Source organism: Rhea americana, unplaced genomic scaffold (genome assembly GCF_003343005.1).
Source record: "Rhea americana isolate MKP2758 unplaced genomic scaffold, rheAme1 scaffold_24, whole genome shotgun sequence".
Taxonomy (NCBI): Eukaryota; Metazoa; Chordata; class Aves; order Rheiformes; family Rheidae; genus Rhea; species Rhea americana.
Genome location: NW_028186357.1, coordinates 2,983,987 through 2,990,464, shown reverse-complemented (window position 1 = coordinate 2,990,464; position 6,478 = coordinate 2,983,987).

Here is a 6,478-nt window from a genome sequence, read left to right as displayed (position 1 = left end):
CATTATTTATGACTGTATAAAGTGCAAGAATATTAGTCATTTAATGAATAACTTGAGGATGTTTGTTACAGGACATGAAATCATCAGAACTTGTTAAAGGTACAGAGAAGGTTAAAAATGAGATTTTCTTCACACAGGAAGCCAATATAAGCTCAGAACTTTTTCAGAAAGGCATTTTCTAGCTCTTGCTCTCTTTCCAAGCCCAGCACTCACAGCCATCACTGCTGGCCTTATTAATTCAACATCTAACAATGTCTTCTCCCTGTTGTCTCTTGCAAGCCTCCATTGATGCCTTTGACATTCCTAATTACCCACACCTCACCAAAACTTCAGTTTGATGCACAGCTGCTACAGTCAGTGGGTTTTCTCTGTGCCTTTCTTTTCAGAGTGACATTCCATTGTCTCTTCTTCCTCCTCCTCCCTTCTTACACTGTGTACATTTTCCAAGGGGATCTTCTCACCCTACCACTTCTTCACATTTTCTATTTTCACTCTCCTGTTGACCTCATTTACTCACGTGGTCTCACTTTGAGCATAGCCTAACAACCCTGAAATATACCTCTTTTGAAGCTCTCTACCCTGCCACCTTCCCCTCCTCTCACAAATGCTCCTATACTAAATTTAATAGAACTACATATTTATCCCAACCAATCTTATTCCAACCATTAGCCTTCTCTGAACTAACAACAGCAGCAACAATATATATTTTTTTCTCTTCATTTATATGTCACTTACTCTATCAGAATCACTGATACAAAATAAGAAGTAAAATTATTCTTTCTTGGGGGGGGAGGGAACACCAAAAACAGTGAGTTCTCTGAGAAGGAGCAATTCTCTTTGGACTTGTACTCAAAGAAAGAGATGAAACAGGACCCTCAGAAACAATTGCAGGGTTTTTGCTGCTGTTGCTCAGAAGGTACCTGAAATTGAGTTGTAAAAAGGAGCTATTTATATAGGAAGTCTAATTACCTACAATGTTCTGTACCTCCACCACTAAATTTTGTGAAGGACAAACTTGTGAAGCACAAGTTGCAGGGTTTGTTGGGTTTTTCTGTTTCGTTATTTTTTAAAGAAAAAAAAAAGTTGCAGCGTTCCATTATTTTTGCCTTTTTAAGGCAGCTCYCCATTTTCCTGCAAAATAGCTGCTTGTTTCCAGCCATCAGACTTTGCTACCTCTTTTGTAATAAACCTACCATGCCCAGCAAACCACTTGCTCAAGCCGCTCAGGTTCCAACACAGCACAGCACAGCACATCTGGCATCATGTACTTTATGTACGGTGCAAAAATTTTCTCAAGAAAAACCATGGCTTTTAAAACTCAAACTTTGCTACTCAATAATGAGGTCTCCACATTACCAGGACTACACTCCCTTCTCCTCCACGCCCATCCAACCCATCCTCAGTGTGTATTGTGACTCAACCCAGTTCAATAGCAGTAGGTTAACAAGTTATTTCATTACTTGCAAGTGAGATATATCTTACAACGGAAATAAATAAAATGTTTTATAAATGTTATTTTTGGAGCCTGGTCCCTGGTGGATTAGAGACAAAGCTTATGAGACTATATAGACCCTAACTGGGAATTTTACTACGTTAGCTTTTGCTTAACCAGAGTGATATTTCTGCTTTGTAGCCCATTCTATGACAGCAGCAGAACAATGCCCACAGCACTTCAGCATTTCCTTCTAACTCTTTAAGCTGACTAATGCATTTTGGAACTATTCAGACTGTTACAATGAACAGCTTATCTCCAAGACCAGGGGCAGGGTAACAACTGTCTTTGCACAAATGCATTTTTCCTAAGGTCGTGTGCTGAGGGCCATCTCTTGCTTGCCAAAACGCGAGACTTCAGCTGGACTCTGAGGTTTGCAACAGATATTTAACAATTTCATGCCCAAATAGTAGCCAGTTTACAGGCGAGCCATGAGATGTTAATATTTGTGCTCTTCTTGGTCTCCCTGCCACTACTCTATTGTTAGCGTGTTAGCTGTGTTAAGATTTATACAAACGCAATAAAGGGAAAAAGAAAAGAGAGAGAGAGAGAGAGAGAGAGAGAGAGAGAGAGAGAGAGAGAGAGGGAGAGAGAGAGAAAATGACCACCATGTATCATCCTGAGGAAAATGATGTACCTTATTTTCAGTAGTCATGACGGATTAAACCAGAAGAAAACATTTATCTGGACACTGCAAGAAGTGACATGTGGTTATGACTGTATTAAAAAAAATAGTTCTATGGTGTTAAATTTTGAGGACTCGTTATGTAAAGTTTTGAGCTTCCCCTGCTAGCTGCTACTTGCCCTTMTTTGCAGTTGAATTACTTGCAGTTGAATTATTTGAATTGATAGCAGTCAGCAAGGTGCAGAATTAAGACCCATCCTAGTAAAGCACCCCCAAACCTTAAAAAGGAAAAAAAGGAAAAGGAAAAAAAGTGGAGGAGGGATATCAAGTGGGGCAGGTGTGAAAAAAGAACAGGGAAGGCTAACAGAGGAGAGATGGTTCATTGAACTGAAAGGGGCCAGGTACTAGCTGAAATTTCAGCATTATAAATAGGACATTATGTAGCTGAACTAAAAATAGTAATATTATTTTTACTTAATGTCCCTCACTGCTGGCTGCTGACCTAGGGAGAGAGGGCTTAGAATGGAGAATTAAACAATTCCACACAACCACAACCCCTAGCCTGACTCCAATGTTTATTTGTAAATTGAAAAAAAAAATTTAATCATTTTCAAAAACTGTCTGATTGAAAGAACTCTCTCTAATGTTACTGTTAAAAGAATGTAATAGATAACAACTATTTCTGCAGAAAACCAACTGCAATCACAAATTCCCTGCCCACATAGTTGCTTGTAACAGAAAATCTCTGGTGTATCTAATCTGATTCCTTCATGCATTTTATACGTATGTAAGTGTTGCCCTATGCTGTAAGCAGCCTCTGTTCAACAGTAATATACATTGTCGCTCCAGGTCTAGGTTTCAAGTCAAGATTGAGGGGGCCCAGCAAAGGTTTTCTGGGAAGTGCTATGTGAACCTGCCACCACAACTGTCTTGGAGAAGAATTCTCGTGCTTCACCCTTTCCTAAGGACCTACTTTGTACTTAAACAGAGAATCCTAATTTAGCTACAGTAAAACGGCTGCTTAAACGGCCAGCTGCTGAAGTGGCTTTCATATTTTGTTTCATAAAAAACTGATGAAACTAGCAGAAGTCTAAAACACCAAATTTGGATTTAGTTTCAAGCCCACAGATCTCATCCTCAGGACAAGAGCAACTTGAAACTATGGTTTTGGTTCTGCTTAAAGAGATAAGAGGAAGCTGTGAAATAAAAACAGATCTGCCTCTGAACTTAAGTTCACAGATGTTTAGGTCTATGGCTTTGTTTTGAGCCCATCACTAGCTAAAATGAAGAGTCTTGATAGACTTGAGGCTTACCCAGACTATTTTTGTCTGCATCTGCTCAATTCTTGCTCTTTTGAAACGCACCACAGACCCCACGAGGGTATACAGGAGCATTTATTCAGCACCACTTTCATAGGAAGCTGAAATGAAGATGAAAATATGGTGATTTAACTTTATAGAGCAACCTATAATTACTTAAAAGAGTTTATGGCAATAACAAAAATAACTTGTGTTACTTGTCATTGCTGGTCAAGCTGAAATACAGGTGTTTATTATAATAATTTATGGAAAAATATTTAGCATTTCTATAGTTTATAYGTTCTGTAATATGTAACTACAAATTAACTAGTCAGTCACACTTTCTTCTGGGCTGAAAAATGGCAAATCCCGTATTTGCTGTATTCATATACCATTCTCATTCTTCCTTAGTATTAGCAATCTGTTTTGGGGGGAATGCTTAGACTCAGGACATAATTCTGCCCTTAGTTTAAATATCTCTAAAATACAGGTTACCATAGAGGTAGATGACAATCTAAAATTCTCTGCTATTTTATCTTCTCTCATTGTCAAAGCCAATGTCAGATGCTCTTAAATTAAAATGCCTATTTTCCATGTCTCAAAAGGCAACAGGAATATTAATGTATTTTGACTTCTCTCTTAAGAAATGTTTTTCACCACTTATATACCAAAAAACACAAAAATAAAATTTAACTGTATCACTAAGGTTGCACTGTTTTACTACTTCAATATAGGAGGTAGCTTCGGAGAAGAACAAGACTAGTATACTGTCCATGTGTGAAATGATGATTACATTTGCAATTTGCTCTTTTTCCACCACTGTACTAGTTTTTAAGATACACACAATTTCAAATGTAGCTTTGAACCACTAGTAAAACTGTCCACAAGTCCGCCCTGCTGATTTTTCTTTTTCTTCTCCCCCCCCTTCCCTCATAACTCACTCACATAAAACAGACAAAAATTGCTGTGCAAACTCTAGAAGCTTGGTGACTAGGCTCATGGTGACCCGCACTTGCCAGACCTGGCCTACATCACTGAGCATCATTTTTGGAGTAAGGACTCAAGGAGACCTCAACTCAGCAGCAACAGAATACACTAAAATCACCCAGTTCACCTATAATCATATACCATTGTATGTACTTACAGCCACAGATAAAAGCCACCACGATTAATGTCCCAAGTTCCTCCCCAGATCCCCAGCCTACTAAAATGGAGCCACTTCCATGTGAACATGGTTCCCTGCCTGCCATCTTGCTTAGAAAAATTCTCACTTTCCTTGCAGATATGGGCTTTCTCCCTCCCTAGTGTAATGGGTAATACACAACTCCTGTATGCAGTATCTTCTGAGATATGGTAAGACCTAACAAATAATTAGACACAACATCAAACATCTCTAGCAAGTCCCTGCCATGTTACTTGATTTCCACTCGATGCACCGCTTTTCACAATAGTATGCAACTTTTCAGCTAGAAGACGTAGTTCAACTATGTTATTTTCCTCCCTCACCTTGAAATAGCCCTAAGTGTGGAAACATAACCCCTTGAACATAACCCCAGCATAGAAAAATTCACGGGAGAATGTTTTGCTCTTCTTAACAGCTAGAAGATTTTTAGGAGCTCCCATTTTGAATACCGAGAAGCTCCAAAGGAGAGTTTCAGGTTTCTTTGTCGCTAMCCCCTCTTCAGCCTTTACGCTATTCTTGGCCATCCTGCAAAACAGAACAGCAGCAGCACAGCTGCACTGGAGTAAGAATAAACAGGCTTTCTGACAGAACATCTTTTTATTACCTAGTCTTTTCTCACAGTATTGTAACTGCAATCTGCCTCTCCTATTTTCCTAGTTAGAAAACAGAAGTACTTATCCTGGAAAAGTCTTATATCCCAGAACCCTTTCTCCAAGGCTGCCTTCTGCTAGCTTGATCACAGAAAGCAGCAACGTTCTGGACTGTCTGCTGTAACATACCATAATTTGCATTTCCATCTAAAGGAAAACACTGTGGACCAATTACAGAAAAATCTAGCGTTCCCATTGGAATTACTTTGTTTGGAGACTTGATTTTAGATTTGTTTACCCTTGAGGTTTTTTTGGAARCAAGAGTGGGGTGAAGATTAAATAAAATCTGGACCACCTGCATCCCAGTGAYGACTATGCAACAGCACACAGTTAACGTTGATTTAATGTGATTACATAGACTACATAAAATTACAGCTGCCTTAAACTAATACCATTTATACACGAAGTACTTTATATATCATTACCAGTAATGGTAGGTCAAGAAACAAGCCAAAGTGCAGCAAAATAATTTGCATAAATATTTAGCTGTGAAAGCTGCAGAAAAGTGTAAGAATTAGAAGGGGGAGTAACTTCTCAAGTCACAAACACAGCTCAGTTGGCTTATTTCCATGAACTGCACGCAGAGTCTAAGGTGCCACTGGGTAAATCATTACAATATTATAGAATATTGTACAAAGCAAGTGACAAACCAACCATGRGACCATGGTGCTATCCAAAACAAATCACTAATGAAATATATTGTGACTATGCTGCCTTTGAGAATGAGCTGATACGCCTGGCTGCTTCCAGAGCAGCCAGTCCAAATATCCTGGTGAACTTTCGGAAAGCGGAATATCTCTAGCAAGGATGCAGCGCCTCTGTTTSCAAAATACCTTCTATGTCGCAGTTTAAAAAAAAAAGGAAAGAAGAAGGAATAAGAATGGAAAAAGGAAGAAAGGAAGGAGGGAGGTTTAGTCTCCGAGCCCCCAGGCGAACAGGGTTATCTGTAGCCCGGGACGGCCTGTGGCGCAGCCGAGGCGCGGGCAGAGCCCTGTGGCGCCCGGCGCGGCTCAGCGCAGCAGACAGCGGAGTCCAGCCGAGTTTGCTCATTTTAACAGTGCTGTTCCCAGCACACCAGCCCCTCGCGGGCAAAAGTAAAGGAGGCAGGTGAAAAAAACAGCACGTCTGCACCAGGAAAGGTGGCGCCCAGAAGACGGGGGAGCCTTCGCAGGGCCTCTGGGCCCGCGGGGAGCCGTTACCTGAGGCGCGAAGCACGCGGCGAGGACAACC